The sequence below is a fragment of the Mus caroli genome, unplaced genomic scaffold (genome assembly GCF_978045245.1).
Source record: "Mus caroli unplaced genomic scaffold, Mus_caroli_1 scaffold_14, whole genome shotgun sequence".
Classification (NCBI taxonomy): Eukaryota; Metazoa; Chordata; class Mammalia; order Rodentia; family Muridae; genus Mus; species Mus caroli.
The window spans coordinates 89,227,958-89,249,301 of record NW_028227269.1 but is presented as its reverse complement, the minus strand read 5'-3'; the positions used below and the strand labels follow the sequence as shown (position 1 = coordinate 89,249,301).

The 21,344-nt window shown below is 40.7% G+C and overlaps 1 long non-coding RNA gene across 1 annotated transcript; it reads right to left on the bottom strand.

Annotated features, from left to right (window-relative positions):
* Positions 1–41: 41 nt before the first annotated feature.
* LOC147001311 (uncharacterized) lies at positions 42–19,765 on the bottom strand. Its single transcript, XR_015045135.1, has 3 exons — positions 19,673–19,765; positions 12,056–12,103; positions 42–252 (listed from the first exon to the last, which is right to left on the bottom strand). It is a non-coding gene; the product is annotated as an uncharacterized LOC147001311 (long non-coding RNA).
* Between the last annotated feature and the right edge of the window lie 1,579 nt (positions 19,766–21,344).

Sequence of the window (21,344 nt, the reverse complement as noted above, 5' to 3'; positions counted from 1 at the left end):
ATTAGAATGTGGTTGGTATATCTATTGTGACACTACTGTGCCTGAAAGTACATCTTGCTATTAGATCACTCTCATAGCAAGCAGCATATCCAGTGAAATATCATTGGTATTTCTTTTTCTCCAGCGGCCTACATAGTGCCTTTCACCACTCCATACCCTAGTCATCAGTAAGTGTTCTTGTCATTTTGAGGGTGATTTTTCTCTGTCCTCCATTCAAAGGGAGTCATGTCTTCAGCAGTGGGATCTTTCCATCTAGTTATGGCGAGCAATAAAGAACAACAGCAATAATATAGATTAGCAATAATATAGATTAGCACTCTATTTTATCTCCTTAGAACTAAGCAACAGTGAACAAAGTAAGGGGTAAATCTCACAGCCCTTGTTTAAATGCTAAAGGCAGGTTTAAAATCATTTTCCTTCATGTCCAAGCAGAGATGGCACACTCTCCATATATAAAGGAATGGTCTGAACTTAAGGAGCTGGTCTGAACCATTGTTAATACATCTGTGGTAACACAAAAAATTACAGTAGGGTAGCTAGACCTGAGAGTTGGAGGGAAATCAGACTATTAGACGCAGAAAATCCTTTAAAGCATACAAGCTTATGATTTTATAGCCAAATAGAGAGAACTCTTGTAGGAGAACTTTTAAAATATGAAAAAAATGAAGGCAAGTATATTATTCAGTGCCCATTGCTGCTGTTGGATGAATGAAGGTATCTGACTTTGAATATGGATCCCCCAGAACTTCATTGGCAAAGTCAACTGTTTGTGAGCAAATATTTGTCAGAATTCTTTGGCTGTCTATTTTTGTTTATGGGTGAAAATCCAAGACCCTCTCTCCTCTCATGATTTTTGCTATCTCTGAGCTTCAGTTGAAAATTGAGAGAAATGCTAAAGAAACACTTAATAGTCTGATTTCTACATCCCAAACCCTGGCAGGGTATCCTGGATTCATGTGATAAGAGCCTCACTTGAATCATAGTGGGTCAGCCATGATGTGGGGATCACTGGGACTGTGGAAGGGTTCAGCCTTCTGCAGTGTACCTGGTCCAAGACTTAATTTGAACGTTGACCTTTTTGGTTTAATAATTTTGACTCTTCTGGCCATCTTTCTCCCCAAACACACTAAACTTCAATTGAAGTTCCCACAGAGGGGAAGAAACACAGCTGGGAGAATTCTGGCTTGCTGTTTTTCCTATTGGCTAAGGTCATATTATTCCCCTGACCAGTGTCTGACTTGAAGGTTGGAAACCAATTGGTTATATAACGTTTTATGCACCCAGTTTCCCAGAACTGACTTTATTCTTAGTATAGCTTATTTATGTTGCCAGCAGAGAGATAAAGCTGATAGCATAACAAAGCCATGTATGGGATCATTTAAAGGTTACTCATCTAAAAAGTACATATCCACTTAAGCCTTTTCCCTCAAGCCTATGGTAGTTACGCAGTTGATATTTAGAGCCACAGAGATTGTTACCCTTCTTGTCTAATCTGTGGTAAATCTCATAGTTAAATAGCATAGTATTTTAACTGGGACCAAATTCTTACATATCATGAGGCTGTTTACTTGGCAAACTCTTCTCCACTTTTATCATTTTCCTTAGGACTTAGGAGTATTATAAACGGAGCTATACATTCTATGTTAGCAAGAAATATGAATGGATGCTGAATAAGATTCCTTTTTGAAATTCTTATGCCCCGCCCCAAGCAAATGATCCCAATATTTTTTCCCATTTTAGACAAAAACCAAACAAAATTTGTGATTTTCACGGCCTTCAAATGAGGGAGCAGTTCTCACGAAAGCATCTGGCTTTCTTGGATCAAAACTAAAGCCTGAGACTAAAGCTGGAAAGCAAATCGCAGAGTTTGTATATAAAGGCATTCCACACTCCAAAGTATGATATAAAAATAGTTACGTCTTTCAACTTTTCAAGTCTTCAAATGTTTAGCAATAGAAAAATATCACCTTCTTCCTATTTGAGGAAAGAGGCGTACACCGTGAAAGGTCTCACTTAGCCTCATCCCCGTAGAAGCATAGCACATCTAGCTTAAGGGTAGGAAAAATGCATCCATGAGAAGCGGGACTGTGGATTCCAAGCCCCCCTGCTGCATTGCAGAGAGGCCACCCTTGCTTTTGATTAGAAGCAAAGTAAACCAGCCTGCACCACCTGGAAAAGGCAGCTCCAGCCCCACTCCAACATGGCCTGCCCCATCTGAGCTCCTGTTGTGTCCGTGCCCACGTCTAATTCAGGCCCAGAGTAGATCTTACTACTATACCCAGCCAGTTGGCCTCTGATATCTGCTAGCCACATGGTCCATGTGGAGGAGGTGATGGAGATGGGGGTTGTAGCACCTCCGTTTCTTATACAATCAGTATGCATTTATTCCATGCGCATACATATGGAGATAAGAGGTCCATGTCCGGTGTCTTTCTCAATTGTTTCTCCACCTCAGTTGTGGAAACAGGCTTTCTTATTGAACCTTGAGCTCGCTGATACTTCTAGGCTAGCTGGCCAGCAAAGCCAGGGGATCTGCCTGTCTACTGTCCCAGACTTGGCCTTACAGGTTGCTGGGGATCAAAGTAAAGGCCTCATACATACAACACAAGCACTTTATCTTCTGAAGCCCATTGTTCAATTGTGTCCTACAATGGATGCCACGTTTGCCTCTCCTTGTAACATAGCCATTTGTACATTGTGCCTATTTGTACATCCAGTATCAGAGAACATAGTCATAGTGTTTTCTCTGCCTTATAGCCAAAAGAACGGGTACAAAATATGGGAAGAGCTGCAGATGGGATTTAAGATTTCAGTTTTGGAATAGATTCCCTCTGTCAGTTTTTCTCTTTCTCTCATCATCCTGTACAACTCTTACTCAATGTTATCCCTAGGGGGTGGCAATGGTTGTTTTCCTATTTTTGCTAAGTAGTTAGCTGGGTAAGACACTGAAGGATGTTGGGGATGTTTATGAGATAAACAGAGGAAGTGGGGTGGCCTTCAACAACATCCATTTTGAACTATTTTTTGGTCAGGAAATAAACTGTCTCTGAGGAAAGGGCTGGGCTTGTGGAGCATTGTAAGGAGGAGCCCCATTGAACTGAATGCATACTGTGAAATTGTATCTGGTCAATGCTGCACTAATCTGGAATGTTACTTCTTTACCTCTTTCTGGCTGCTTGTATCTGGATGCAAAGTAGACTGCTTCCTAATAATTTTTCGTCTGGGTGTCTCATGCCTCTCTGTCACTTTGGATTTTTGTTTTATTTATGCTACCATTAATCTCACCGTGAGTGAAGGTGCAGGCTTGATTTATGACTTACCATTTAAAAACTTCCCATTCCAATGAACCTCAAACTGTCAGTCACCAAAAGCCATGGTGGCAGAGGCATCTACCAAGGTGGCTTTGAGAGGGTGGGTGTTAAAAGAGACTTGGAGCAATCTGGGAGCTTTTATGCCTTTTTATTCTCCTGGGCTACATAGATGTATCAGTTCTAACAAGGTACTTCCTGCCCAGAGTCCCTGGCAAAGAAGCCTCCTCCCAACAGCTGCAGGCTTGAGAGACCTCACACTGCTGGCCAAGGCTCATTCTGTGCTTCAATTGAGACCACAGCCAATAAAGCCAGTGTACGATGGAAAGAGTTTCCCATTTTTTCCATTGGAGAAGTCTTTTGTGAGGTTAGTTTGACTGTTCTGAATTAACAGTGGTCAGTGTTCATGTTTTTATTTTAACTGCATGTAAGCCTGCTGATTAGATTCCACTGAAGGCAAATCATAGTTTGGAGAGGACAATACATATCCTTCAAGCCTGGGTTCACAAAGTCTGGCCACAAAAGTAGCAGCAGCAATATCACCTTGAAACTTGCTAGATTTAGAAAGTCTGACCATCCTTAGGCCTGCTCTGGGTATGGAGCAGAGGTCTAGCAGTACTAACTACAGGTAATTTTGTTGAATGGTTGGTTTTACGAACTGCACTTGAACATTCATTTGATTTTAGTCTTCCTTGTAGTCTATGAATGCTATTTAATAATGGTTCCCAGTATTGCATATTGTTCTCAAGATCCAATTTCAACTCCAGTTCTGAGACTCCCTCTGTGAGAGACCTAAGGCAGCTTCCCAGAATACCTGATTTACACCTGCGCCTCCTGACTGATGTCTACTGACCAGAACTCTATCTTTTAGTTAGAAGCCATTACTGACATCCACTTAAGACAGGACCTATGCTTCAAGACTCACTGTTGTTTGAAGAGTGCTCTCTGGTTACCTGAGTGACATAAATATGTGTATAATTCTTTCAAAATGAGCCTACAAGGCTTCTGTACTGGCTAGTTTTGTGTCAAGTTGACACAGCTGGAGTTATCACGGAGAAAGGAGCTTCAGTTGAGGAAATGCCTCCATGAAATACAACTGTAAGGCATTTTCTCAATTAGTGATCAAGGGGGAAAGGCCCCTTGTGGGTGGGACCATCTCTGGGCTGGTAGTCTTGGGTTCTATAAGAGAGCATCTCTCCATGGCCTCTGCATCAGCTCCTGCTCCCTGACCTGCTTGAGTTCCAGTCCCGACTTCTTTCAGTGATGAGCAGCAATGTGGAAATGTAAGCTGAATAAACCCTTTCCTCCCCAACTTGCTTCTTGGTCATGATGTTTGTGCAGGAATAGAAACCCTGAGTAAGACAGCTTCAAAATGCATTTTATTCTGCTTCCACATGCTCTTTGGCAGAGCTCAGTGATGAATGGGGCCTCACATCAGCAAGTACAACCTTACAAACAGAAGTAATTGACCCTATCATTGACATTTTGAAGGCAGACACTGGATAGTTTAGATGTTCTTGTTTTAATGTGTTGCTTTGGGGCAACCTTTATACTTCAAAAGATATAGCCTTATGTGTTTAGAATATTTTACCATACAGGAGGTCCCGTGTGAAGATTAGATTCCAGTCTTCATCCCTGAAGATGGGCTGAGTTTCTTGTAGACAGCTGTCATGGAAGAGAGCAAGGCAGTTCAGGGCCACTGAGATCCAGATGTCCAGCAGAACAGCTGCCATGAGTCTGCTGTTGCGTCAAGAGCACTGCTTCTGAGCTGTGAACCATGTGTTGTGCATTTCGTAGGCTGATGCCCATGGTTAAGTCAATTGTTCTCTCTTCTTAATTTTACCCCAAGGGACTGAGAATGGGATGTAGAATCACAGATTCTGGGACCACAAACCAGTAATAGAAAAACTTTCCCATGCATGTTCATGCAAGTAAATGATGAGAGTCAGCATTTAATCCCCTTTAATATCTAGTGTTTATTACTATTCTCCAAGGGTGAGTACAAGTGAATGAGAAACAGAACACCCAAGAGAGAATAAGTTAAAAGCCTGTGGGGTATGCATGCCTGCTGTTGAAAGCATGAATGTGTGGAGGATCTCTTTGTCTTTCCACATTTGAAATTGTGGCCTTCCTAATGTGGATAACTGTCGCCTGTGAACATGGTAAGTACCAGAGTGGGATCCATGCTCACCCCAACTCATCTCAATGCTGCAATTTTACACATGTCTGATCAAAAAGAATCACTCCCACCTTTCCCTACCAGAATAATGACTTAACCTTTAACCAGCACCATCACGGAGGTTTATTTAAGTTTCCCACTACTTGGGTGAGGAGCTGGGCTATAAAACTTGTAATCAAAATAGAGACTGGGAAAGTCAGACCAAAGTATATAGTGCACTTTACAATTATGGAGAAGCTATATACAAATCTGGGTAATTAGAAACATGATTAGGGTATTAAATATCTTCTTACCTCATTCAGTATTGTGTCCACTGTTAGAATCTTGAGAGGAACACAGAAAAACTTCCAGATGCACCTATGCACAATGGCACCTAACCACAGCTTACTCACTGCAATATTCATGGGCGTGGTGAATATGATGCTGTGTCTATACCACCATGGGTGTTTCACCGGGTAGCAATCTCTTTGAAATTAGTCATTCATTTCCACCGTAAGCTGTAGCTGGTATATGCTACGTGTTCAAAACACTTGTTGTAGTGGAACTAACTGCACCTATACTTTTCCACCTGTCCCAAATACAGTCAACAAAAGTGGTCATTAACTTGTCTGGAGAGCCAATTCGCAGCATCAGCACTCAACAGAGCCAATGGACCAACTGCATTCATTCCATTGTTGTTCTTAGGTTGGCCTAAGGTTTCAGCCATACCTTCAGTGCCATGAATGCTATGGAAACTATGCCAATCAGATAGTATCCCTACATCACTATTATTAACAACTGATTAATGTGCTGAACGTGAAATAACCTGGTTGCTCCATAATTCTTGTCAGTAAATATATATTAGCATTATCCCATTTAATCTGTGCTTGCACAAGCATATATCTTGGCCAATGTAATGATGTGTGAGCACCAGTTGCTCTACAGCTGTTGACACTTTGAAGCTGAGCTCCCCCTCACTGTGCAGTTAGTCTTTGCTGCATCCTACATCTGCAGCTGATGTGCATCTGATTATGCTTTGGTTGTCTGTTTGTCCCACCAGTGTCCCTTCCTTCTCACACACTGGACTTGAAAAACTCAGCTCACTCGTATGCCAGTCCATTGTTATTTAGTAGTTTATCTTCTTATGCGGGCTGTGTCTGCTATAAATGTCACTTGCATGGTGAATTTCTTCTCTTTGTCTTTGCTTCTGGTACTTCCTCTGTTTCTGAATTGTTGCAAGCATAGCTCTTTTTACCAAGTGATGATGGGCACATAGGTGACATTTAGCCCATAAGGCTTGGACTTCTCACATTCTGGATTTTGCAGCTATTTGGCTGTGTGTCCATTTGTAGTATTGAAGTATTGCTGAAAGAACATAGTTTAAATAACCCAGTGTGCCTCTCCTTCTTCTCCTTCTCCTCCTCCTCCTCCTCTTCCTCCTCCTCCTCTTCCTTCTCCTCCTTTCCCCTTTTTTCATTCTCTCTTGTTCATCATTCTAAGAAATAAATCCAGACTTTATGTCAGGCAGGTACTTCATCACTGAATTACACTCCCACTTCTTCAATGTGTATTTTTTTTTCATTTATATTTTATAACTCACATTAACATTCCTTTGGCCATCCTGGTATAATTTGGTGGTGCATTATTTTTTTTAAGAAGTATGCCTTCTTGCAACTTGTTTTTTTGTTGGCCTGACAAAAGACCGTTTCATGGCTTATAAGAAACTATATGCCTTTGGACTTCAGTGGTAAGAATGTAATAGGGAAGTGTGTAGTGCATACCATGGTTATGAAGGAGCAAGTCACTGGAATCAGAAACGTGTGTCTCTTCTGCTTCCATAGAAGGACATAATCCCAGCAAGCTGTGTTCTGAAGTCATCTAATGTACCACATACAGGACAGGGTATCAGTGATCTATCAGGCAGTCAGAAGCCCAACACTATAATCAAGGCTGTCACATGCAGAGAGGAGCAATCTAAAAGAAAGAGTCTCGTTAACTACTTTAAAAGAGCATAAAGTAGGACACCACTTTCTCTTTAAAAGGCCGCTTTCTCACTAGGACTGTATTTAACTTCTGTTCTCCCATGATAAGATGCAACTATATCAGAAATTTTGTTAAACGTTAAAAATGGAAGCTCCTAAATATAAACTCTACCAGCCTTTCTTCTAGAGAAATGCCTGGATACCTTGTCTGTGCTGAGAATTTTTAGAATTGCTCTTAACAATCTTTTTGAACTTTGATATTCAAGTAAGAAATGGCGAATTCACTATGAACTAGAATCTACCTACATCTACGTGAATCTCACCTAGAATGTTCCCATGGGCCATCTTGCATGATGTAAGCATCTTGTTAGGTCCTGACTTCTGGTTGTTTCCTGCCACTAATTGCCAATATGGCACAGGGCTTGCAGGCTGTCTGGCATGCCTTACAGATGCTAGCTAGAAAGTTGAGTTTCATGGTCTTCTGGTCATTCTTTGTCTCTAATAGTCTGCGTTGGCTGTTGAGATTTTCAGCAATGGCATTCATCACCTGTCTGAAAACAGACAGGGAATTGTTTGAATCTCTGCTACAAAGCTAAATCTGAGAAGCTAAACCACCTCTGAATTCTAAATCTTGTTTTCAGTGCCCTAGTCAATATTAACCTTTTGGAAATCCAGTTTATTGGCATAATCCACCTTCCTCCTGCTCTTTACACGTTGTAGTTTGCTTTGAAATTGTGTTGGATTAGAATTATATCTCTAAATTTAAAAGCCCTGTGAGTTGGGACAATTTAATTAGCACTTCTGCATTTCATATTATTTGAACTCCATAATCATCCTGTGACTACCTTCAGAGTTATCTGACTTATGTACAGTGATACATAAAGCCCATGGACGTCGTGATTTTCCATAAATGTTTCTTAACTATCTGGGTCTGACAAACTTATCCCATGAACTAAATTCTGTCTCCACTTATACAGAATTCAGTGGCAAGCTGAACCCGAGTCTTGAATTACCATACTTATTCTTTCAGATTGCCCTGCTATGTTGAGTATTTACTGGGTGCCTGTTAATATATCAACTGTTAGAAATGTGTCTTCAGATTGTTATTTGTGTGAGGGGAGGTAAGATACAAATACCATGTTGCTGTTGTGTGCTCACTAGAACCCAATGGGATTGGCATGTGACCTTTTCATTTGAAGGTATATTTCACATGAGGAAACAGGTAGAGGGAGAGGGGTTTGGCAAGATCACACATTATAGACATAGCCCAAATGTGAATGCAGACTTTGACCTCCAAGTCCATGTGTATAGTCATTCAGATGCCTATGCAAACTCACTTGAAAAAATATCTTGGACTGGAGTATCTTGTTAAGGAAAGGGTGTTGTGTGCCTTGTGTGTGTGAGTTCTAGCTAAGGAAGGGGACAGGTATAAAAGGGTCATCATAAGCAATCATTGACTGGGAATTCCTTCTCTTGTGGGAGTGAATTAAACAGCATTTAGAGGACAGCACAAAGAGCTGCTGTCCACACCATGCCACTTGGATGAGACACTGGGGTGATGTCGCCACTTTTCTTTCACACAAACAAAGGGCTGGCACCTGGTGGTTTAGAATAATAGCTTATGATTCAGACAAGGGAATGAGAGTGGTTATGGAGGAAGCTGAGGGGCCCTGGGAATGGGGAATTTTCTTTCACATGACCTACATCATATGTGAGTGGATTGGGGTGGATTTCATTTTGCCACTAGATTCTTCCCTCCATAGCTAATATGCTCATGGGATATTAATATTAATCCAAGAAAAAAGGCCCTGGGTGAAGAGAAATTATTTTCCCCATGAGGGGCAGAGCTTTCTTGAAATGACAATGAAGTTAAAGAGTTTTAAAAAGTGCTAGGAGAATATTAAGCACCTTGTTAGCCAAGAGCAGCCTGTGCTTCACTCTGGACAGTGAGATGGAGCCTGGTAAACCAGGCCAGTCAACAGCCTTCCTTTCTTAGGCTTACTTAAGGCTTTCTGTGGCATCTAGGCCTTTAGTTCTTGTCGTTATGCTGGCCCAATTAAGATCCTCACAATGGGAACTTGTGACAGAGTCGATACCAGTTACTGTGACTGGATGGGTGACACCCCGAGGTGGCATACTTATCAACGTCACCACCTCATTATGAGTGTATCCTATGTCTTGTCTGCACCACACTCAAAGGATTCTCACAGCCAGGGAATAGAAATGAATGCTTTTCTCAAGTAAACCTGAGTTAATGGACAATGAATGGTCTAGCTTCCAAAGCCATTGTGTATAGTAACATTGTGCCAAAGCACCATGGGGGTACAAACAAAATATACATTTTCCAGTGTTGGAAATGCAAAGGCATATTTACTGAAATGTTATGTATTTTAAAATAAGAGTGGCTACAGTGTGTCTCTGTGCCTTGGGCTCTGTGATTATTAATTGTATAATATGGCTTACATCTATTGTTTTTAACATAATGGGAAGACCAAGAATGTCCCTTTGAATTTTATGTCTGCAAAAGCAAACATTCAACATGAAATCATAAGATAAAGTCACATACCCATGGCTAGACTTTCCACACATGATTCATGGTACAATTTTCCCACAGCTGAAGAAGGAAAGGTTAAGTGAACTTCCCTTTCAGTTACACTGGGGTAAATAAACACTGTGAAAAATATAAACAGCCCATGCATGCAGCCTTCCCTCTGGGCAACTGTGAGGCAGTAACATATAGTCAATTAAAAATAAGCTGATTTTTATACTGACTTGCCACATATTGGGAAATAAATAACGAAAAGTTGGCCCCTTCAGGTGTATTCACAGGGCAGAGCAGTAACTCTTCTAATGATAAAATAAATCTCCAGATGCTTTGAATATTTGGGACTTGAGGGGCTGCAGTTAATTGCATTTTGTGTTTAAATTAGGATGATGAGAAATACATTCTGGCTTCAACTCCTTTCACTGAAAATCGTCCCGAAATGTATGAGTCAATTCTGTCAGGTAGCAAGACAATGAATCTTATTAATCTATATTTTATGATTTAGACCTCACATGCCTCAGGGATGTAATTCATGATATCAATCACCATTGTAGAATATGATAAATAGGTATGGTATGAAGAATATGAGACCGTTCACGTTCCGGGCCTCGTAATGGTGGGCAGTCAGCGTCTGCAAGGACAATCACAACCCAGCTCTGTGCAGATTGCTGGAAGGGGGGGGGAACAAAACAAAACCACATCATAATTCTTTGTGGAAAGGAGGTGTCTTGTGCGTTGTAAAATATTTACCAGGTTCACTGGCTGTTTTCTGAAAAACAGAATAGACATACTTCCTGTGAGTGGAATATGTCTTTCAGATTATGGAAATAGCAGAGGTCATGCATGGACCATTGTGTAGAGGAAGCAGGTTTCATAAGCAGGCTCTTAAAGAGTGTTCAACATTGGTAAGTATCCCTACCAGTCTGATAATGGGGGTGTCACTGTATTTTCAGAAAGGAAGTCATTGGTAGCCATGAGAAAAGTCATAAGAAGCTACAGTGACACTTGGAAGTATCTCAGACACAGCATCCCTAGGCTGTCTGGTGCCCAGTGGAGAGGACAGTATAGATGTTCTTCTCCCCATAGGGAAGGCACCCAGTTTCAAATCTGTTGCTCATAAAAGGAATTCCAAATGTAAATAGAGGCCACATGCCTGAACTGTGGCTAGCACTCCTGAGCCTTTCTCCTTTGTCAGCTTCTTTCTTTCTTTCTTTCTTCTTTCTTTCTTTCTTTCTTTCTTTCTTTCTTTCTTTCTTTCTTTCTTTCTTTCTTTCTTTCTTTCATTCATGTTTTTCCCCTCTTATCTTCCACCTTTCCATAGACATGTGTTTCTGGTCCCCCCCACCCCTTCTTCCTTCATTTCCTCTCTTCCTTACAGGTGAGGGTAAATAATGTAGGCCATAGAGAACAGAATCTTCAGACATTCCCAGTGTCCAAGTTTTCCACTAGCAGGTTAAACAAATTATCACTAACTCTATGGTAAAAACCAACACAAATATATGCTCACCTGTTTCTGGACGTCAGAAATCCACAGTCTGTTTCACTGAACAGAAACAAGGTTTGTCAGCTCTACAAAAGATGTACCTCTTGCTTCTACCAAGGTCTGGTTACTGTCAGTTTTCTCATTATACCCCCTTGACAATGATACCTGTGATGACATTTACAGGGAATCCAGAAGGATCTCTCCAGTACCAAAATTCCTCAACTTAGTTTTATCTGAAAAGACACTTTTCCAAATAAGGTGATCTAGACTAGTCCCAGGGATTAGCATGTGGTAACTTTATACTTGATAGCTGGTTTGCAATGCTCAATTGAGACTAGGCTGGCCACAGCAGCCTGGCCACAGTCTTACTGTCACTACCTTCAAAGAGCTGGGATTGCAGGCATGTGCCACCATATATGGCAGCATGTGGTAGCTTTAGTCATTATTGTTCCACATACTACAATCAGAGTGTTAATTGAAGACTCCCTTGCTTGACAAGGGAGATATCGCTGATGACAGTGAAGAGGCTGGGGTTTGGGCTGGATTTCAGTTAAAACAGAAGAATCAAAACATACTCACCCAGGCATTTTCTGTTTGTCAGCACAGCATTCAGTGTTTGGAACCTCCCTGTCAAGGATAATAAAAGGGAAAAGGAGCTTGTGCCGAGAACTGAGCACTAATCAAGTCCTAACTAATAGAGGTCAAGCCCCCCAGTGTGTTCATTTTGGGGCAAAGGATGGTATTTCTGCTCAGATTTTAGGAGCTGTCTCACCTGGCTTATGTTGGCTTATACTGATGGTCAATTTGACAGTGTCTAGAATCACCCTACAGACAAGAACATGTTCTGTGAGGGACTTTTTGGATTAGGTTAACAGACAGGAAGACCTGCCCTGAATGTGGGTGGCACCATTCCATGGGTTGGCCTTGGGAATTAAATATAAAGGAGAAAGCCAGATGATATCAAGCATTCATCTCTTCCTACTGCTTGATTGTGGATGCCACGTGACCAGCTGGCAAGCTTCAGCCACTATTCCTCCCCAACCTTGATAGAATTCTATTTGAAATGTAAGAAAAAAACAAGCCCTTCCTCCAACAAGTTGTTGTTTTCAGGTGTTTTGATCACAATGAAGGCAAACCTAGCCAATAGAGGCAATGAATACCAAGAAGTAGGGGCATTGTACTCAAGTTGACTGTGTATATCCTAGGCTTTTGGAACTGGTTTTCAGGAGAAATATTGATGAATTTGGAAGTAGAGGCATTGTATTCAAGTTGACTCTGTATATCCTAGGCTTTTGGAACTGGTTTTCAGGACAAATACTGATGAATTTGGAACTTTGAGCTATAAAATGCTAAAAATGCTTTAGGTAGAACTTAGTGGCACATTCTGGTGGTATACTGGTTATTTTTTTTTAATTTTTAATATTTTTTATTACACATTTTCCTCAATTACATTTCCAATGCTATCCCAAAAGTCCCCCATACCGCCCCCCACTTCCCTACCCACCCATTCCCATTCTTTTGGCCCTGGCATTCCCCTATATTGGGGCATATAAAGTTTGCAAGTCCAATGGGCCTCTCTTTCCAGTGATGGCCGACTAGGCCATCATTCGATACATATGCAGCTAGAGACAAGAGCTCCGGGGTTCTGGTTAGTACATCATGTTGTTCCAACTATAGGGTTGCAGATCCCTTTAGCTCCTTGGGTAATTTCTCTAGCTTCTCCATTGGGAGCCCTGTGATACATCCAATAGCTGACTGTGAGCATCCACTCCTGTGTTTGCTAGGCCCCGGCATAGTCTCACAAGAGACAGCTATATTTGGGTCCTTTCAGCAAAATCTTGCTAGTGTATGCAATGGTGTCAGCGTTTGGAAGCTGATTATGGGGTGGATCCCTGGATATGGCAATCACTAGATGGTCCATCCTTTCATCACAGCTCGAAACTTTGTCTCTGTAACTCCTTCCATGGGTGTTTTCTTCCCAATTCTAAGAAGGGGCATATTGTCCACACTTTGGTCTTTATTCTTCTTGAGTTATTAACTTGATGTGAGCAGTAGTTATGTGGGAAGGGGGAATATAAATGGAGATGTGTCTATCATATTGCGTGTAGGCAAGTCTGGAGGGCGTTTTCTTGATTGTTGTGGGAAGGCCTGGCCCACTATGGCGATGTGGTTTTCAGTGGTTTGAGAAAGAAGGCTGAGCAAGCCGGGGAGATAAAACAAAGTTTCTTCTTCTTCAGTTCCTATCTCCTGCTTGAATTCCTAACCTGGTTTCCCTCAGTGATGGAGTATAGGGGTAAGATGAAATCAAACCTTCCCTCCCCAAGGTGCTTTTGGTTATATTTGGTTATAGCAATAAGAGACAAACTAGGACAGGTGAGATTTTAGAAAACTAAAATGCTTAAAGCAGTGGTTCTCAACCTTCCTAATGCTTCAATCCTTTAATACAGTCCCTCATGTTGTGGCGATCCCCAATCCCAAAAGTATATTCAATGCTACTTCATAACAGTAGTTTTGCGACTGTTTTAAATAATGTGATTTTTTTTTTGAAGATAGAGGTTTGCCCCCAAGCATGGTCTAACAAGATACAGTAAGATTGGGCACAAACCCTCGTATCACAGTTGGAAGTGGCAACCCAGTGGAAGGAAAAGGGTTTACAATCCAGGCAAACAAGTCAGAGACATCCCCCACTTTAATTGTTAGGAGAACAAGAACACCAAGCTACACAACCATAAGGTACATGCAGTGGACCTAGCTCAGATCTATACAGGGTCCTTAATTGTTGCTTCAGTTTCAGTGAGCCCAATGAGCCCTGTTTAATTATTCTATGGACCATGTTCTCATGGTATCATGAACCTCTCTGGATCCTACAGCCCTTCCTCCTCCTCTTCTGTGGGATTCTCTTGGCTCCTTCCAGTATTTGGCTTTGGGTCTCTGCATCTGTTCCCACCAGAAAATTGAACAGAGAAATACTGGAGCTAGCAGATGTTATGAATCAAATGGACCTAACAGATATCTACAGATCATTTCACGCAAACACAAAAGTGTACACCTTCTTCTCAGCACATCAAGGAAAGTTCTCCAAAGTTGACCACATACTCAGTCACAAAGCAAGTCTGAACAGATACAATACAATTGAAAGAACCCCTCCATTCTATCAGACCACCACAAATTAAAGCTGGATTTCAACAACAACAGCAACAACAGGAAGTCTACAAATTCACGGAGAGTGAACTACTCTACTGAATAACTGCTGGAGCAGGACGGTAATAAAGAAGTTAGACTTCCTAGAGTCCAGTGAAAATGAAGGCACAGCATACCCAAACTTATGAGGCACAATGAAAGAGGTATGCTAAGAGGAAAGGTCATAGCACCAAGTGCTTTCTTAAAGAGCTTGTTTGGAGGTTCTAGCAGGGGAGTGCAGCTACTCGTATATCCTTGACAGAAGACTGGTCCTTCTCTATTCGGGGAAGTTTGTCCTCTTTAACCTAGTACACAGTTTCAGGAGGGACATTCATGGAGTGTTGAGGGAGGAAGGGGTCATCCTCCTAGCCAGCCAGATCAGCTGAATCAACCCTGGTGATTAATGGGGTGACAGATGCCACTGCCAGATAACCCTTACGTCTGTGCCTTCATAGAGAAATTGAAGAAATCTCATATTAGCAACTTAACAGAACACCTAAAAGCTCTGAGAAGGAGGAGGAGAAGGAGGAAGAAGAGGAGGTGGAGGAAGAGGAGGTGGTGGAGGAGGAGGAGGAGAAGGAGGAGGAGGAGGAGGAGGAGGAGGAAGAAGAAGAAGAAGAAGAAGAAGAAGAAGAAGAAGAAGAAGAAGAAGAAGAAGAAGAAGAAGAAGAAGAAGAAGAAGAAGAAACAGCAAAAAGAAGTAGATGGTAGGAAATTATCAAACCTAGGACTAAGATCAATAAAGTAGAAACAATGAGAATAATACAAAGAATCAATGAAACAAAGAGTTGGTTCTTTGATAAAATCAACAAGACAGGCAAACCTTTATCCAAACTAAAATACAGAGAATATCCAAATTAACAAACTTAGGAATAGACAAACAAACAAAAGGAGACACAACAACAGAAATAGAGGAAATCCAAAAAATCATTAGGTCATATTTTTTAAAAAAAGACTTGTACTCCACAAAGTTGGAAAATCTAAAAGAAATGGATAATATTCTTGATAGGTACCACTTACCAAAGTTAAATCAAGACCAGATAAACAAATTAAATAGTTATAACCCCCAAGGAAGTAGAAGCAGTCATTAAAATCCTCACTCCCCCACAAAAAACCCCTCAGCGCCAGATGGTTGCAAAATTCTACCAGACTTTCAAAGAAGAGATAATACAAATATTCCTCAAACTATCCCACAAAAGAGAAACAGAAGGAGCATGGCCAAACTCATTTTATGAGGCTGTAGTCACCCTACAATCAAACTATACAAAAATCCAACAAAGAAAGAGAAATTAAAGTTTCAGATCAATTTCCCCCATGAACATAGATGCAAAAATATTCAACAAAATACTTACAAACTGAATTCAAGAACTAATCAAGATCAGTCATCAGGCTTTACCCCAGAGATGCAGGGATGGTTCAACATATATAAGCCAATGTAACCCACCAATATAAACAAACTGAAAGAAAAAAAAAAACATGATCATCTCATCAGACACTGAAAAAGCTAAGGGCTCTCTAATCTGCAACAACTACCTTGAGTTCAAGGAGAACAGGCTGTAGTTGTGTGGTATCTGTTCAATATTGGTTTTATAGACGTAATTATTTAAGAATAAGGGGGCAATGGAAGTCTATGCCAAAGTTCTAGAATATGACTAAGGTCAGGTAACATGTGGCAGGGTAGGATTCCCTGCAAGGTTGCTCTAAGGGGCCACTGTGTGAGGCTGTGAAGGTGAAATCTAGTTGAAATGTAGACCACAGAAGGTCTGCTAAGGGAAGCAGCCGGCACAAGTAATGGCATCTTAGGAGGGGGCCTGTGCGTGCAGCAGTCAGCAGAGCTTCAGTGGTAGAAACACCAAGCACTTTGGAATCCAGATAATTCCTTCACAAACCCTTGATGCTCAATATGAAGCTGCAGGGTTTTCATCTTGCTTTGTTCCAATTGTTCCTTGCATTGCTGGTCTTTCTTTCTTTCGAAAGAGGAGTGTTGACAATTTGGTTTTAAATGTTGGAATTATACAACTTGGTTACCTTGCTTTATTGTTATGACTCTGAGGCTATGCACATGAACATACATGCTAGGGTAGCATGTAAGGAACATTGTGCTTGTAGAAGTCAGAAGACAACTTTGCAGAATTGGTTCTCATTTTACCTTTACCTTCTGGGAATGAACTCAGGTCTCCAGGTTTATATGGCCAGGGCTTTTACCTGCTGAACACTCTTGTTGGTCATGTAGCTTCTTTTTATGCCATAGAGACTCACAATTAAGAGATTACCAACATGCCAGAAGACTGTACTTGAACAGTGTGGAGCTGTTTAAAGACTATGGGGACTTCTGAGGTTAGCCTGAATTTACTTAGCATTATAAAATGGCTGCGAGCCTATGAAAACCAGGGGTGGGAGGATTTATCTTTAAAGTGATATGTTTTCTTGTCACACTGAGAAGGGTAGAATTGTGATTATTTATGTTGACTTTCAATTTGAAAGGAATCTGAAGTCACCTTGGAAACACATCTCTGAGTGTGTTGCTGGGGCATTTTTAAGATGAGCTTATTTGGGGTGGGAAACCCCACCCTCAATGTTGAGTGCCAGAATTCCATGGGTCAGGGTCCTGAACTGGATAAAAGGGAAAACCAGGCAAAGAACCAATATTCATTTCTCTGTAATTTCTAATTTTGGGAGCAGTGTGACAAGCTGCCCAAATTTCTGCTACAATGCCTTCCTGGTAATGGTGACGCCTGCTCAAATGTAAGTCAAAACACCCCTACCCCTTTTTTCTTTTATCAGGTATGTAATCACAGCATTGAAGCCAGCAACATAGATTGTTGTGAAGACAGGCTTTTCCCTTGGTTTAACAAGTTCTTACTCAAGTGTCTCCTGTACCTTTTTCAATTTAAACTTGAGAAACCATATAGGACCCATAGGAAGGACAGGACAGGCTTCCATCCAGAGAGAGAGACCCACTTCTTTCGCCTGTAGCATCAGATACACAGATGCACTTTGAACTCTGTATCCTTAGCTTCCTTCTATCCTACCACTCAGACAGCATCTGGACACATTGAGTAGGATCAATATATAGACCTTGCCTGTTCACATTCTTTCCTAACAAATGTTTATTATAAGTAACCAGGTCATCTAACTCCCTGGATCCCAGGGGAATCCAGATAAATTTGCAGGTATTACAACAACAACAACGACTACTACGACTACCACCACTACCACTACTACTATTTTTTTATTAGATTCTTTGATCCCTGGAATTATTAGTGCCCCTTTGTTCCTGTCTTTTCAAATTTGTTCAATTTATTTTCCTTGTGTGTGTGTTCATGTGTGTGCAGATGCACATGCATAGAGGCCAAAGGATAGCCTCAGCTGTCATTGCTTACTGATATCTTTCTCGATTTTTGGCACAGGACTTCTCATTTGTCTGGAACACATCAAATAGGTGAGGCTGGCTAGCCAGCAATCTTCTCATTGACCTACTTATCCCTGCCTCCCAAGTGCTAAGATTACAAGCATGCACTACTACCATCTATGGTTCTTTTAATGTGAACCCTGGGGATCAAACTCTTGTGCTTGAAATCAAGTGCGTTACTCTCTCAACCATCTATTTGTCTGTTTCTTTTATTCTGAAATGGTGTCTCATGTATCTGAGGTTGGCTCCCTACTGGCTATACAGCCAAGAATGACCCTGAACACCTTCCATAAATTTTTGCCTCCATAGCAACCACAGGAATGTGTCACCATACCAGCTTTCCATATTTTAGGTTAGACATAAAGCACACCTTTAAAGGAGTATTGAAAACAAATCAAAGGCATCCTGAAATGCTACAGTGTCACGTATCCTACTTCATTCCTTCATTTAGTTTTAATCTGATGAGACTTCACAGGTACCACTTCTATTGGATGCTTTATTTTCCAGAACTATCTTGTTAGTCTCAGCCTTTGCTTCATGGAGAAAATACTATAGACTAAGGGCAACTGTATAATCGGTATGATATGCAGGTGAGGGCAACTTTCCAAGGTCAGTGTTCCTTACTCTCAACACTATTACCATTTTGAATTGGATAACTTTTTACTGTGGGGGCTGTCTTGTGAATTTTAGAATAGTTATCAATATCCCAGTCTAGAATATTTACCAAAATCCCAGATTAAAAGCACATCCCTGTGCTAGGTTGTTACAACCAAAAATGTCTCCAGACATTGCAGAATGTCCCCAGAAGATCAAATCACCACAGCTGAGAGCTACAGGTTTCTTTATATTATTTACACATTTAATAATAATTCAACTCGTGGACTGCTTGTTGCATGCCAATTGGTCTAGCTGCCAAGTACTTATGAGCACATTATGTGCTTGAATTTTACAATAGCTCAGGTGGTAAATGCCATTAGTCTTCTAAGGAAACCAAGGTGCAGGATTGGCACAGTGAGGGAAAGTGCTGAACCCACAGTGAGTTCAGAATTGAATTTGTGACAGCTACTGTCCAATGCTTACCTCAGAATAGGTTGCTACAGTCCACACAAATACCTTCCTTAAAGACTGGAACAGACTAACATGGCTGGAAGGACGGGTGCTTGTTAATGGATCTTCCCTCTCTATAATTTCATGTAAGTTATTTCATTAACCCTCAGAGTGACCCTCATAAGTACACATTGTATATATATATATATACACATAATGTTCATCATATTATCCACAAGTTAAATAATATATAAAATTCATATTATGTAAATTTAAAAATATATAAACATATGTAATATTTTTTTTAATTTGTGGCTGAACATGAATCCAAAATGTTTTAACTCAAGGAATATACCAGTATAGTGACAGGCACAAGTGGAATTCCCCCCAGAGGTTTCCAGCTTCTAAGCCTATGCAATGCTTGTTCTATTTCATCTCTTTTCCTTGGATGTTCTAAGGGTATGGGGTGGGGGTGGTTGGTGGGTAATGAATGGGGATGCTTTCTATATGCGTTGTCTGCTTTAGTATTTTGTAGATACAAACACACAAAATCTTACTTGGCACCTGGAGGTTTGGAAACTTCCTTTGCCCTTCTATCCATCTCATCAGACACGGATTTCTGATGTCTTCAGGTACAAGTAGGTGGGCTAGACCTGCTCAGACCTGCTGTGAATTCTGACTCTGCCATCCTTCTGTTCTCTGATCCTGGGAATGTCACATAGCAGCTGGAGTTTCCGCCTCTTTGCTTATGAACAATGCCTACATTGTAGTGTAGAGACTAGAATCAGGGATGAAAATGCTGCTGTTAGTTGGTACAGTTTGGGCCAATACATTTATTTATACAGGTATTTGGTCACATTCATTCCTGTTAAATTTTTACTCCAGTTTGTTAAACACTATGAAGGGAATCTGGAAGCTTGACTTTTAACAATCTATTGATTGTTATTATTGTTACTGAAATGAAGATTTTGTCTATCTTGGTAGACAAAACCTTTAAAGTCTTGTTAACAAAATTTTGAAGAGCTGCTTTGGCTACCAGGAGAGCAGCACAGAAGCAACGGTTTTGCATGATTTTAATTTCAGACTGCTCAAATGCAAAGGATCATGGTGAAACACTACATCCTGGTTTCTGTGTATCCACAGAGGTCAATATCAAACCCAGGTATTTGTTTTATTCTTTACTTTTAATATTATAATATAGCTATTACATTTCTTCCTTCATCTTCCTCCCTCCAAACCTTACCATATACTTCTCTTTGATCCATTTCAAATTCATGCCTTCTTTTTTTTTATTATTAATTTGCATTCCTGCTCAGTCTCAGACACACACACACACACATACACACACATATGGAGAGTGGAAACCTGGAAGGGGGATAGCATTTGAAATGTAAGTAAATAAACTATTCAATTAAAAATAAAAAGAATAAGTCTGTGTCTGAGAATTCTGAGAGGGACATCTCATATGCGTCCATTCAGAGAAAATGAGAATGAGGAGTGCGTTGGTCAGCCTCAAGATTTTGAGAGATTTACATCAGTGGACAGTGAACTTACTGCTAAAAAGATTTAATCTTGCTAATCTGATTTCATAAAATAAAAATAGGGGAGAAACATCTGAGATACAGAAGTCACTTGACAGCAAAATGTGATTTTTGTTTTTAAAGATGCTCTTTTTTGTACTGCCTGGGCATAGGTCAAGCTGTTAAAAATTAAAAAAATAAATAACAATAGCTTCCAGCTATCTTAAATGGCCATGATGAAATTAAAAATATATGTACCAATTTACCACCTTTTCAGCAAATAACATTACAACAGTCAAATATTTCTTTTTTTTTTATACTGGCATTTACCTTAATTTTTTTTAATATTTTTATTACATATTTTCCTCAGTTACATTTCCAATGCTATCCCAAAAGTCCCCCATTGCGCCCCCCACTTCCCTACCCACCCATTCCCATTCTTTTGGCCCTGGCATTCCCCTATATTGGGGCATATAAAGTTTGCAAGTCCAATGGGCCTCTCTTTCCAGTGATGGCCGACTAGGCCATCTTTCGATACATATGCAGCTAGAGACAAGAGCTCCGGGGTTCTGGTTAGTACATCATGTTGTTCCAACAATAGGGTTGCAGATCCCTTTAGCTCCTTGGGTACTTTCTCTAGCTTCTCCATTGGGAGTCCTGTGATACATCCAATAGCTGACTGTGAACATCCACTCCTGTGTTTGCTAGG